The sequence below is a fragment of the Microcebus murinus genome, chromosome 6 (assembly GCF_040939455.1).
Source record: "Microcebus murinus isolate Inina chromosome 6, M.murinus_Inina_mat1.0, whole genome shotgun sequence".
NCBI classification, from domain to species: domain Eukaryota; kingdom Metazoa; phylum Chordata; class Mammalia; order Primates; family Cheirogaleidae; genus Microcebus; species Microcebus murinus.
The window spans coordinates 43,550,972-43,566,080 of record NC_134109.1 but is presented as its reverse complement, the minus strand read 5'-3'; positions in this window follow the sequence as shown (position 1 = coordinate 43,566,080).

The following is a 15,109-nucleotide window of genomic DNA, read 5'->3' as shown; positions in this document are numbered from 1 at the left end:
ATCATGCCAAACCGAGATGCTCAGGCTTAGACTTCCCGTTCAATTAGAGGCCGTGGGGAGTCAGCGATAGTTTGTGAGCAGGTGTGACACACTCAAAGGTGAGGTTTAAGAAGACTGATTTATAGCTGGGACACCAGAAGTTACTTAAATAGTAAAATTGAGCCTGTAATCCTAGCATTCTGGGAGGCTGAGGCAGGCAGATTGCTCGAGGTCAGCAGTTCAAAACCAGCCTGAGCAAGAGTGAGACCCCGTCTCTACTATAAATAGAAATAAATTAATTGGCCAACTAATATATATAAAAAAAGTTAGCCGGGCATGGTGGCGCATGCCTGTAGTCCAGCTACTCGGGAGGCTGAGGCAGGAGGATTGTTTGAGCCCAGGAGTTTGAGGTTGCTGTGAGCTAGGCTGATGCCACAGCACTCACTCTAGCCTGGGCAACAAAGTGAGACTCTGTCTCAAAAAAATAATAATAAAATTGACATACCCTGGATGTAACGGGTATCAGGACAGGCCAGACCAGGATGGACCCTAGAAGTCCAGGCAGGCAGCATCTGGGAGGTTCTGCTTTGGCCACCAATGGGCACCCTGGAGAGCGGGAGGAACACAGGGTCGGGGTAAAGGGGCAGAACTGAGCAGACAGCCAATAATGTGCCTGGCACCTGCCAGCTCTGGCAACACAGTGCAGGGACACAACTGGGGACGGGGACCTGGGAACAGGACACCAGTACCCGGGAGGGCTGAGGAGGCAGAGCTTCTGGCAACAAAGAAAAAGCACTACCCTTTACTCAGGTCCTGCTGTGACAGGTTCTCTTCCAAGCGCTGTTGCATGCATCTGACCCCAAAGCCTGAAGTCTGAAGGACGCCCCAAACCACCAGGGTCTCCTAGGGCAGCAAGCAGATTCTTTCCCCTCCTGGGACCAAGCACAGTGCCTGCACAGGGCAAGCCTTGATAAGGATTTGTTCGGTTGAATTGAAAAGAGATCAGTATTGTTATCACCAACAGATGACACTGCTTGTTTGTCTATCTTCATGGGTAATTTTTTGTGTCCTGGGCCTTATGCTATTTAACCGAAAGAACCTGAATTATTTTCTATATACCAAAGCTCTGTGGCTGATTATATTGATATTCTGATTGCATTACCCTAAATGCATTTCTAGATGAAAGGTCTAGGTGCAGCTTCAACAACTGATGACTGTGAGCCGCAGAGCAAGCCCTACTGTTGTTTGTCCGAAGGGCCTTGAGGAACAGAGAGAACTCAGCGCTGTGGTAAAACATTATCTATGAATCATCATAGATTTGTTTCCCCTTCCTGCAGAAGGAGAAACCAGCACTATTATTATTTCTCTTTTGCATACTCTCTTGCAGATATACCATAAACGTCTTGGTCCCTCCCACCCCACCAACGTGCTCTGTAGTTGGGTGGATTCACTCAAGGAGCCAATGGTGTAGGAAGAAAGCTAAGCCCTGGGCTGGAGCTGCTGGCTTCTGTGTGGGTCCCACTGGAGTTCCAGCGGCCCTGGTGAGGGTGGGAGAAGCTGGCAGCGGTCTCTTTGGAGCAGCACGCTCTTGGGTGTGAACAGGGGACGTTTGCCAGGAAAAGTGTGTGGAACTGTTTCCCTTGCTAAACTCTCCATGAGCATGGATTATTCAGAATCCATGAGTCCTAGTTATTCAGTTAACATTTACTAAAAGCCTGTCTGCCAACAGGGAAACAGAGAGAAGCCTGGCCAGTTCCACTTTTAAGGCTCACAGTATTTTTTTTGGGGGGGGGGGACAGTCTCACTCTGTTGTTGGAGCTAGAGTGCCATGGCATCAGCCTAGCTCACAGCAACCACAAATTCCTGGCCTCAAGCAATCCTTCCGCCTCAGCCTCCCAAGTAGCTGGGACTACAGGCATGCACCACCATGCCCAGCTAATTTTTTCTATTTTTGGTAGAGATGGGGTCTTACTCTTGCTCAGGCTGGTCTCGAACTCCTGAGCTCAAATGATCCACCTGCCTCGGCCTCCCAGAGTGCTAGGATTACACGTGTGAGCCACCACGCCCAGCCTTTATTTATTTATTTATTTATTTATTTATTTATTTTTAATTGTATAAATTAACAGGATTAAATATTATAGTATATTCTAATATTTGTTTTCAAAATTAAGATTATATGATGAATATTGTCTTCTTTCCCTCCTTTAAGTATAACTCTGTGTCTGAATTCACAACCTCATTTGCAGGAAGTGCGAAAGTCCAAGTTTGAGGCCCTTTATGATTATGTGGGCTGGATCTCTTGCCACACCCCCTGGATCCCACCCAGGGCTGTTCCCTTGTCCCGTCCACCACCGTTCTCTACCAGGCCAAGATGCAGGGACTACAGCTCATTACGTATGGCTTTAGCTAATGCCAGACTACGTACTGCTTCCATGCAACCACAGAGGCACCCTGTTGCTTCAAATTCAGCCTGTAGCTTTGATCTGCCCTGAGAGGCTCACACCCAGACGCAGGTCTGAACGCAACTCTCCTGGGTTGGGAAAGCCTCTACTGCCAACTCAGGCAATAAACCATACTATTTGGCTTGAGTTCTGTCTATGGTTTCCCCACATGCACTGAAATTGTGAGAACACCCTGTTTCTAAATGCTTGGACATGCTCACCTGTAGCAACAGGAAAAGAAGGGATTCCCCAGGGAGACTCTTTTGCTTGGGCACTTGATAAACCTCTCTAAAGCCACAGAGTTAGAAATAGGATGTGCCCTGATGTCCAAAGACAGAGGCACATGATTGGATTTCCATTGTGATAATATGACAAACTGCCAGCACTCTTTAAAAAAAAAATAGCCAAAGAGACCCAACCCCAAACGCTAACACATCTGCTCTACAAGATTTTGGCTTAAACAGTGGTCAGAGGGACCCATTTCTTTGGAATGTGCTTCTTCAACAGCTTTGGGGGGACTCAAACACGGGCCTCCTGTGAAGCCCACTGACCTCTGGGGTAAACCCTTGCTGGGATTTCCTTACTCAGATCTTTCCCCTAAGAATTTCAAATCTGTTTCAAGAAAGTTAAGGAGTTAGCACTTAACCCTCACAAGCCCATGCAGAACAAGGGTTCCATCTCTTCTAGAAGTGGGAAATCTGAGCTGAGCCCTATGGCTTGTTCTGTCCTTGGATGTTGGACTGATTCCTGCCCCGGAGGTCACTGACAGCTGAAAATGTAAAGGGATGGTGAGGAATGGGAATGACGCAGTTAGAGGGAGCTCTCTAAAGCATTCAGTAACCTAGAAATTATTAATACGTGAAAATGCCTACCCTTCAAAAAAGCAGATAAGCAGATGAGAATGAGCGGAAGGAATAACATAGACTCTATAATATCACTAAAGTAATAAAAATACTTTTTCCTATCAGTGTCATCTTAATTACAAAGGTGCACAAATATGCTGATGTAGCTGCCACTACTGTGTTTTTTGGCAAACAGCTATGTAATTTTGTTTCCTCGCCAGCTTGCAGCAAAGGAAAAAACATTTAAAAAAAAATTTAAAATCCCAAGGGGAAAAAGAGACACAAGCGGAAGGAACGCTTTTTTCTCAGATCTGATCATACTTATATTTGAAAAAGTAGCATACCTCTAAACATGTTTATCTTAGAAAGCTTGTCCCCACCACAGAAATGCTAGAAAATAGAGCTAGTTGGCCGGGGGTGGTGGCTCACGCTGGTAATCATAGCACTCTGGGAGGCCCAGGCGAGAGGATTGTTCAAGGTCAGGAATTCAAAACCAGCCTGAGCCAAGAGCCAGACCCTATCTCTACCATAAATAGAAACAAATTAATTGGCCAACTAAAAATATATAAAAAAAAATTAGCCGGGCATGGTGGCCCGTGCCTGTAGTCCCAGCTACTTGGGAGGCCGAGGCAGGAGGATCGCCTGAGCCCAGGTGTTTGAGGTTGCTGTGAGCTAGGCTGAGGCCATGGCACTCTAGCCTGGGCAACAAAGCAAGACTCTGTTCCAGAAAAAAAAAAAAAAAAACAGAGCTGGTTGCTTCATTTATCTTGCGTGTTAGTTCTTGAAAGAAGAGAAAATAATAGTGGAAGTACCACACCTATCATTAATTACCGAGCTTCAAAAGTCCTCACTCAGCTGGGCGCGGTGGCTCAAGCCTGTAATCCTAGCACTCTGGGAGGCCGAGGCGGGAGGATTGCTCGAGGTCAGGAGTTCGAAACCAGCCTGAGCAAGAGCAAGACCCCATCTCTACTATAAATAGAAAGAAATAAATTGGCCAACTAATACGTATATAGAAAAAATTAGCTGGGCATGGTGGCACATGCCTGTAGTCCCAGCTACTTGGGAGGCTGAGGCAGGAGGAATGCTTGAGCCCGGGAGTTTGAGGTTGCTGTGAGCTAGGCTGATGCCATGGCACTCACTCTAACCTGGGCAACAAAGTGAGACTCTGTCTCAAAAAAAAAAAAAAAAAAAAAGTCCTCACTCACATGATTTCTACTGTGTATTTCTGAAGGAAATAATGATCATTGCCTTCCATTCCTTTCTTTGCCTTTTGTTTTGTTTTGTTCTGTCACCCTGGCTGAAGTGTGGTGGCATGATCATAGCCTTGAACTCCCAAGCTCAAGCGATCCTCCTGTCTCAGCCTCCCAAGTAGCTGGAATTACAGACCTGCGCCACCACGCCCGGCTAATTTTTAAACTTTATATAGAGATGGGGTCTTGCTATGTTGCTCAGGCTATTCTCAAACTTCTAGGCTCAAGCGATCCTCCTACCTTGCCCTCCCAAAGTGCTAGGATTATAGGTGCGAACTATGGTGCCCAGCCTTCTTTGCCTTTAAGAATGAAAATTCTACTATGGCTCTTGTATGAATTGTAGTGAATCTGATTATAACTAGACTACTGGTTCCTTTGCTCCCATGCCTACACTCTCTACCCTCTATCACCAGCTAAAAATGATTTATTTTCTCCATCTCCTACCCTCAAGAACTCTGGCCCCAGTGGCTCCTATCTTCATGTCTAAGGATAACAGATGTTATTCCTCCATTAACATGTGTTCATTCCGGACCTGGTATTTTTCTAGGTACTTGGAGTAAAATAGTGACCAAAAAAGAGCCCTAGATTCGTGGTAAAAATCACATTAATAAATATAAAATTACACTCTATGACAAGTGCCTATCCATTATTCCAAGAGGAGATCATCCTTATTCTTAATTCATCTTTTCCTGTCTCCTTGTTCCCTCTCCAACTTCAATCTTACCTTGTTCACCTGGTTCTTCCTCCCCATCAGCAACATGCTCTGGTTTCCCCTCTTAACCTGCCTGTAAATGTCTGGAAAGAATAGTTTTACATTCTTCACCTTCTTTTCAGCCAGCAAACTGTGTAAGTTGGTGTTCACCACCACCATCCTACTGAAAATGCTCTCTCAAGAGTAGCGACAATGGTGTCCCCAGTACTGAGCCCTGTTGCAGCCTTCAATGTTGCTCTTGACCTCTCCAGAGTCTAGCACCCCTGACAACCTCCACCTGGAAATGTTCTTCCCTTTCAGACAGTGCTCTGTCTTTTCTTCTTACACTGCTTTTTTTTTTTTTTTTGAGACAGAGTCTCACTCTGTTACCTGGGCTAGAATGCTGTGATATCAGCCTAGCTCACAGCAACCTCAGACTCCTGGACTCAAGTGATCCTTTTGCCTCAGCCTCCTGAGTAGTTGGGACTATAGGCATACACCACCATGCCCGGCTAATTTTTTCTATATATTTTTAGTTGGCCAATTAATTTCTTTCTATTTTTAATAGAGACAGGGTCTCACTCTTGCTCAAGCTGGTTTTGAACTCCTGACCCTGAGCGATCCATCCGCCTCGGCCTCCCAGAGAGCTAGGATTACAGGCGTGAGCCACCGAGCCTGGCCTCTCCTTACACTGCTTAGGCACTGGCATCCCCCAGGCTCCCATTCATAGCCCTTGTCTGTCTTCCACCCATTCCTGGAAATGGCATCAATGACACTCTCCCTTACAGCTCCAATTTGAGTTTCTCCTGAGTTCGGACCCATATTTGCATTTCAGCCTTTACTCTTGGATGACTTCTTGGAGTTCAGATCCGAGGATATGCAAAACAGAACTCATGTTTTCCCCTCTCAACCCATTTCTCAACAGAGAAAGCTCTGTTCTCTAGCACAATCAACAGCATCACTTTCCATCCAGGCACCCATATCAGAAACCTCCAAGATATTTGTGACCACACCTTTCCCCCTTATTTAGGCATTCTATCTGCCATCCAGTGCTGTTAGGGTTCACCCTGAAACGTCTGTCCCATGAGGGATGACAAATAGGTTTCACCCAGGGTACCAACTCTGACTGATTGGTAGTGGCTGCCTGGAGCACTGTGTTGAAAAGGATTCTGAGGCAGCATCTGACCTCAGCAAAAAAAAGTACTATGCTCAGTTACCAGTTCTGCCTTTGGTGGTGGAATGCATGCTCGATATTTTCCATCTGGCTCCAAGCCTTTACCAGTGAGCAAACCCTTCCTATTCCCACAGCCCTGAATACTCCCTTTTACTCTATTGCTCTTCTCCTTTCTCACTCTCTGTTCCCTTTCACTCATCCAGCCCTTGCATTGTCCCTCTGAAGCAAAGCCCTCATACTAGGATAAAGCACATGGCGTTAAAGGCCATTCAGAATCTGACCACAGCAGCCCTCCCCACCTCATATGCCCTGTGTGCTCCCAGATCAGGCAGGAGAGCACTGTGGTTCACAGCATGGACTCAAAGCCTCCCTGCCTGGGTTCAAACCCCAAACCTGACACTTATCAGTTGTGTGACTCTGATCAAGTTATTTGACTCTCTGTGCCTCAGTTTCCTTATCAGCAAAATGAGGAGAATAATCATACCTATCTCATAAATTATTGTGAGGATTAAAGTATAGAAATGCCTAGAATAGCTTTTGGCATGTGATAAGTCAATGTCCACTCTTATCATTGCTGCCACACCTGGCACTCCTCCTCCACTGGCTTTGCTCAGGCTATTTCCATTGGCCCTGCCCACCTTCCCACACCCCCAGGAAGAATAAATTGTTCCCTGCTGTGTCCTTCATAGTTAGGTCATATTCCTCTACTTTAGCAGTTTTCACATTGTGCTGCAGTTAGTTGATATATGTGTCTGATCCAATAGTTGAGGCTCTTTGAGGGCTGGGAACATACCTGTGTCCTCTACTTCTATCAGAATGTCTGGAGAACAGTAGATACAATTGTGTCTGAATGATGACATGATGAATGAATGGATGGATGGATGAATTGGCCGCAAAGGCCAATGAATACTGGATACTTATATGAACACTGGGTAGTAATGATTATAGTTGAAACTATTGTTTCTCTCCAAGGGAGATGATAAACAACATTTGACTTCCTGGAATGGTATACCCATAGCAGGTAAGTTTTTTCTTGATCTTAGACCAGTACATCTCCAGGAATCAGTCACTCAGTACTGACTTTTTCTTTGCTCCCGTGAAGGGCTTTTATTAACTTAGATGTAACAGAGCTTATTCTCATCTCTATAACATAAATTGCACTTTCTCTGGCCTCATTCCTTTCCCACCTCCAATTCTATGCTAGGTGTAGAACAAACAAATGGAAGCTCCTCATTTGCTTGTAAGACCTTTGGCCTTTACTCGCAATGAGACCTGGGCTAGTGGTGCTGAGGTTTTCATGATCATGAATGTCATTGCTGCTAATGGCAACAAGGTATTTGAAGAGCTCTGACTTAACAACTTGGATTAGAAGGAATTAGCCCTCCTGTGAAAAACACCTACCACAGTGGTTACTACCTCACACTCTTGGCATGATTTAGAATGTGCTTTGTAGTAACAGACTTCACAGTTTATAGTAAACAGCCAAGCTTAACTACATGCTTCTAGCTTTTCTATAAGGTTTGCAACAACCTTTGTCTGCCCTTATTGGTTCAGAGCACATGGCAAAAGTGCAGAGAGGGGAAAATCCTCCTGTAGTCTGCTTTTCTGAACCAAACCAGATCTCCCCAGCTTATTCCACAGAGATATTTATGGTTGCCAGATAGCAGACACATTGAAAACATGCATGGCACATTGCCAACCTGCAGGTCTGGAAGGATCTCTGAGCAGAAACCTGTCAGTCCTGTTCTACCCCACCCTGCCACAGCGCTGACAAGCCCCATGGGTCTGTTTGTACTGTGAGCATTCCTACTCCCTGGGAGGGGATGCTTCTCAATAGCGGCTTTGACCGCCCCCTCTGCTTTCTCTAATGTAACAGGCTGGGAAGGTTCTGACTATTCCAGCTTTAGTAAAAGTTTGGGGCAAATCCATATCGAGCAAGCCTATGTGTTCTTGGGAGAGGAAGAAAGAGCATGACTTTGAGGTAGAGGAAAGAGGAGGACAGAATCTGCTGAGGGACAGGTGGAAAGCAGATTGACAGTCCTGGAGGATGCCATGGGTGGAGGCCAGAACTCAGGAGAACTGGCTGAAATGAAGACCAGAACAGCGTGGGTCTGGGCAGCCTGAGCTGACAACGGGCTGGGCCAGGCTGCCTAGCTGGGGAGGTGCAGCCCAGCAGCACGTTGCCAGAAAAGACTTCCCACTGAGCCTGGGTGAGCCCTATGGAGATTCAGTGTGGAAATCCTGGAACATGAGTCAAATAGTGTAACCATGGCGACAGCACTGAAAGCCAGGTCTCTCCGGCTCACGTGGCCACCAGCACACACGCAGGACCCAGGCTCCACAAGTCAGATGGCCTCCAGCGAGGGCTCCTGAGTTCTACATTCTGAATTGAGGCTCCTGGGTGTTGGGTGACAGAAACCAGTGTCAGCAAGCCTAAGCAGAAATAGGATGTTAAAAAAACGGGGGTAGAGGAAAGAGTGACACACACAATCCAAAGGCAGAAGTGAAACAAAGTCTCGGGAATTTAACTACTTCAGGTCTCTCTCTGAGCCCGGCCCTTCCTTCTGTGCAGCTTTTGATCCATTGCTGCAGACCAGCGTTCCCTGCCCTTCCTTTGTCATGGCAGGTGTGTCTTGTTCCCGGTTTCCTGGGTGCAGACGTAGCCGCACACACTCAAGCTCCCAGGCGAGGAAACCCAAATGTTCGGCCTGTGTCAGGAGTTCGCTCCTGCTTCTCCCAACTCCAGCTGGGGGAAGAGTCATGAGGTGCCAACACGGCTGCCAGGGCCACCCCGTGATGGCAGGGAGGGGATTCTCAGAGAAGTGGGCAGAAGACATCAGTGGGTGTGTACTGTGTCACATGTCCCTGTGGCCACTTGCAGCATTGCTCTTGCCGTCCCCTCTTTCTCAAATGTTTACAGGGCAGCCTTTCTCATTAGTTGGGTCTCAGCTCAAATATCACCTTGGAGAAATCTTTGCTGACCACATAGCTGAACTAACAATCAGTTCCTCCCCACCCTTTCCCAGTCCTTCTGTGTCACGGGCTGCATTGTATCCCCACCAGATTCATATGTTGAAGGCCTCAGTGCCTCAGAATATAACTGTATTTGAAGATAAAGCCTTTAAAGAGGTAATTAAGGTAAAATGAGGCCATATACATGGGCCCTAATCCAATGACTGATGCCCTTATAAGAAGAGGAGATTGGGACACAGACATGGCAGAGGGATGACCACGTGAAGACACAGGGAAAAGATGAACATGTACAGGCCAAAGAGAGAGGCCTCAGAAGAAACCAACCCTGTTGACACCTTGACCTTGGACTTCCGGCCTCCAGAATTATGAGGAAGTAAATTTCTGTTATTTAAGCTGCTCAGTCCATGGTACTTTGTTACAGCAACCCTAGCAGGCTAGCACATTCTCTATCCCTTTTTCTAGTTTTATGTTTCCTCGAAGGGGCAGATTAGGCCGGGGTGTGGTGGCTCACACCTGTAATCCTAGCACTTTCGGAGGCCAAGACAAGAGGATGACTTGAGGCCAGGAGTTCGAGACCAGCCTGAGCAACATAGTGAGACCCCTGTCTCTACAAAAATTAAAAAATTAGCTAGTCATGGTGGTGTGGGCCTGTAGCCCCAGCTACTGGGAAGGCTGAGGCAGGAGGAATACTTGAGCCCAGGAGTTTGAGGTTACAGTGAGCTACGGCCACTGCACTCCAGCCTGGGTGACAGAGCAAGAAGACCTTGTCTCAGAAAAAGGAAGCAGGGTAGTGCTGCAGAGTGGTCAAGTGCGCACAGCCCTGGGTACAGCTGTGTCAAGGGCAGCAGGAGTGGCCATAGCCACGATAGGGCCTGGTGGGTATGACACTTGCCCTGTAGACAATGAGATGAATGGCTGTGGGGGGAACGTGGGTTTTGGTGGTAGCTAGTGCTGCAGACAGGCCTGGGTTAGGCTTGAAAGACAGGCAAGGACGAGCTGAGGTGGCCAGGGCCAAAGCTGGGCTGGAGAAGGGGCTTTCCACCTGCTGTGGCACCTGGGACACCTCTTGCTCCCTAATGCCATTGGCTTCCCCATCCAGGAGAAGAGTCTCCCTCTAGGCAAGTTATGGCTCTCACTGCACCCTCTGAGGGGCTCTAGGTGCAGCCCGGGTGGGAGTGCCTTGTAAGCCAACATTTGGCACATCACTACCGCCAATCCCATGTCATCTGTTGACTAGATTCTAATGAGTCCATTCATTTATTGAGCTGAAAGGGGTGGATTTTGCAAAATGGTTGAGGTATATATTAGGCCCCCGCGTCTCAGAAATGACAGAGTATGTGCAGACAACTGGGAATAGAAATAGAAAACAGCCACAATCATTTTGTTCTGGAACTGGGAATTTCTCTGTCTTTTTTTTTTTTTTTTTTTTTTTTTTGAGACATAGTCTCACTCTGTTGCCCGGGCTAGAGTGAGTGCCGTGGCATCAGCCTGGCTCACAGCAACCTCAAACTCCTGGGCTCAAGCGATCCTCCTGCCTCAGCCTCCCAAGTAGCTGGGACTACAGGGATGCACCACCATGCTCAGCTAAGTTTTTCTGTATATTTTTAGTTGGCCAATTAATTTCTTTCTATTTTTAGTAGAGACGGGGTCTCACTCTTGCTCAGGCTGGTTTTGAACTCCTGACCTTAAGCGATCCACCTGGCTCAGCCTCCCAGAGTGCTAGGATTACAGGCGTGAGCCACCATGCCTGGCCAATTTCTCTGTCTTTAAGGCATAAATTGTGTCCTCAGGACACCCAGCCTCCCCTTCAGTCCCTAAGTCTGCCAGCCACACAGTGCACATTTCTCAGAATCCAGTTGTTGGCATCAGATGCGCCAGATGTCCTGATGCCAGACCCAGCTTCTCACTTGTCACCCAGATGTGTGGACACCACATAGACACAGACAGAATCACCAAACTGACCGTGGGTTCCCCAGGTTCCAAATGTGAACCTTGAAAGCTGTGTCTGTTTTATCTCTTCTGGCTGTTCCTGTATTCTGCTGTCTACAAGACTTCATATCAATGTAGTTTTGTTTCTACATAAGAGCTTCAGCTTTTGTGAGACATTCTTTCCTTATCTGGCCCACCATAGTGCTAGTTGCTCAGAAATTTCTCTTTTCTGGTTTGTTCCAGGTTTGCCCACACTTTCTATATTTCCATAATTCTCCTATTCTCTCTATCCTTCCTTTCTAATTCCATTTTATTATTTAAAAAGTGACTCTAAAAAAGTGGCTCTACTTTCTCCTCCAACTTCTGTCCTTCTTTCTTCTTTTCCTCTTCCTTCCTTCCTTCCTTCCTTCCTTCCTTCCTTCTTCTTTCTTTTTTTTCTTTCTTTCTTTCTTTCTTTCTTTCTTTCTTTCTTTCTTTCTTTCTTTCTTTCTTTCTTTCTTTCTTTCTCTTTCCTTTCTTTCTTTCTTTCTTTCTTTCTTTCTTTCTTTCTTTCTTTCTTTCTTTCTTTCTTTCTTTCTTTCTTGCTCACCTTTGAAAACTTTTTCTTATTGCTCTTATCTTCATCTACTCTCTCCTGGCTCTCTCTAGCTGAAGTTCCTTTTATCCAGGGGCTTTCTGAATTGGTTGAAACAAGCCAACCTATTGCTTGAGAGCTAGTACGGGGCTTCTCTTTTATTTCAAATAGAACAATGATCTGTACATAGAAGTTATTCAATGATTTTATTACATTATATTTTACACTTATATTAGAAGAGCTATAGGGCTTTGGGTTGGGTAGTAATGAACCATTTACTGCATGTGTACAAATTATAAAGTCCCAAGCACACCTTGATCATAGCAAGAGCTTTTCGTTAGCTTTATGGGGCATGAAGTTAACATCAAATGGCTCATGGGGATGTGCAAGTGAGGAAGTAAGCGAAAAGGATGTCCGATCAGATGATTAGGTCTGAGTAAACGCACTAAATAGCAAGGGCACGAGGTTTATCTATCCGTGAAGTGACCAAAGATTACTAGGAGTAAAGGCAAGAGAGTGACTCATCCCTTGACTCCATAGCAACCCATTGGTCTATCCGTTTTTCTTATTACCAGTGGCTAACTCTCTAAGGGTACCACGCCTGGCCATGTGGCCTCATGACTCAAAGGCTAAAGATTTATAGTATTTTCCTAAGACGCAAAGGGCATTCCTGTCGGTAACTCCTTTTTAATAACCCCAGGTTAGTCATTTACTGTGATGATCCATTTAAGTAAATTGATTGCCAGGATCCCTCTTCAGAGAAGAGCTTCTATTTTCATAATTAATCCCCAGCCACACTGTGACTTCTGTGAGCCAGCTTAGAGGGGACAACGATGCAAGAACAGTACTAGCTACTAAGGCATTTTCAAAGTTATCCTAGAGAATGCCAAGACAGCTTCTCAATTCCATCCAATGAGTCTTTTGCATGGACATTTTCCTCCTGTGGTGGAAAACTAATGGTGGAAATAATTCATCTTTACAATATTAATTAATTGGTTATTGTAGGGAGTACAGGAATTATTTAGGAACCAGATGACATCTGGTTTCCTCCATAGTTTACATAAGCCTGTCCTGTAAGGATTCTTCTGCTCAGTGTTTTTCTAGACACTAGTCTAGACACTAGTCTAGTTGTAAGAATCAAGACTTTTGAATTCTATTGCTAGACACAAATTAAGTTGGATAAGCAACTTAATTTCCCTGTGTCTTAGTCTGTTCAAGCTGCTATAACAAATTACCATAAACTGGGTAGCTTGTAAACAACAGAAATGTATTTCTCCTGGTGCTGGAGGCTGGGAAATTTAAGATCAAGAGCAGCAGATTTGGTGTCTGCTGAGGGTCTGCTTTCTGGTTCACAGAGGGGAACTTCTCACTGTGTCCTCATGTGGTAGAAGGGGCAAGGGATCTCTCTTGGACCTGTTGTGTAAGGGGACTAATCTCATTCATGAGGGCTCTGCCCCCATGACCTAATCACCTCCTAAAGGCCCTACTTCCTAATGTGGGGCCTTTACTTTCAACATGTGAATTTGGGGGGGAGGGGACACAAACATTCAGACTGTAGTGCTCTGAGAGTAAAAATGAGACAATAATACTTATCTATGTCTATTGATCAAAAATAAGCATCAATTTTTAGTCAGTTCCCTAGGGAATAGACATTAAAAAGGGTTTGGTTTGGTTTTGCTTTTGCATTTTACAAAGGTAACAACCTATTAATTGAATTCTTTGCTCATGAAATTTCTTATCCTCTTTAATGGACATTACATAGTTAACTAGACGGAAAAGCATTGAAAAGGACAAAATCAATTAGCCCACAGGATTTTTCTCCCATGATCATACCATGAATTGATTAATTTAGCAAATATTTATTGAGTGCCTACTATGCGTCACATGGATCCATCAGTGAATAATACAGCAAAGAACTCTGCCTTCTGGGAGGGGAGTGGGAAAAAGGCAGGGATGCACCAATGATAAACAGCAGATGTAGCAAATAAGTAAATTCTATAGGATACAGGAAATTGATAAATGCTGTGGAAAGAGGATGAGTTGGAATAAGGTGGAAAGAGCTGACTCATAGAGAAGGTGTCAATCAAGGAAAGACTTGAAGGAGGTAGGAGGGTTAGGAGATAATGGGAGAAGAGAGTTTCAGATACAGGGAACAGCCAGTGTGGGATGCTAAGTCAGGAGTGAGGCTCGGTGTGGAGAGGAACAGTTGGGGGGCCCTACGGTGGGGGTATATCAGCAAGGAGGAGGGTGATAGGAAGGAAGGTCAGAGTTAAACTCTAAATTAAAATGTTTGCTTCCTTCTTTAATTTTTTCTTAGTAGCAATACAGCTTTATATATTACATATTTTTGTTCTCTGACATCATAGGATTGATCCTAAGTAGCCAAGATTATCAGGATACGTGGGTCACTTAATATAATTTCTAAATTCACAGGAACATTGCAGCCCATTGTGAATCATCCTTTTTTTTTTGAGCTGGGGGGTCTCACTATGTTGCCGAGGCTTGTCTCTAGTGATCCTCCTGCTTCAGCCTGCTGAGCAGCTGGGATTACAGGTGTGCACCACCACATCCAGCTCAATGCCCCCCCACCAAAGGGCCCCCAACTGTTCCTCTCCACATGCAAGCCTCACTCCTGACTTAGCATCTCACACTGGCTGTTCCCTGTATCGGAAACTCTCATACCTTTTTAAAAAAATTACATGTTTTAAAACCATGTGCCTTATTTCATATTTGGTAAAATATAATTCAGACTTTCCATTAATTACCAGCCTTCAATCACATTGTATCAATGAGATTATACCACATTTTCATTTTCCATTTTGGTTTTCTGAGTTCACCCATTGCCCAAAACACAGAATGTGTGTAACTACATCACAAAGTTGCATCACAACCCCCCATTGGCCGATTCCAGCGAGGCCTCCTTTGGCCCACTGAGGTTATTTATAGGCTTCCCACAGTCTACTGTTCCCGCATGAGCAGGGTCCCTCCCCAGCCCCTCTCCTGCTCAGTGTGCACCCTGCCCCAGTGGCCTAAGCGGAGCCTCTCTGTGCTAACAAACAAGTGTGTCAGCTGCAATGTCTGCCATGTCCCTGCTCCTCTGCTTCCACACCCCTTGGGAAATGTTCGTTACCTATTTGAGGGAACCTCCTAGTGGCACTGCCAGCTGTCCTCCCTGGTAAGAGTGCTAACATCTGGAAGTCTGCCAAGAGCCAGCACAACCATGGCCTGTGTGCAGAAGGGAGAAGAAGGGCTGCCT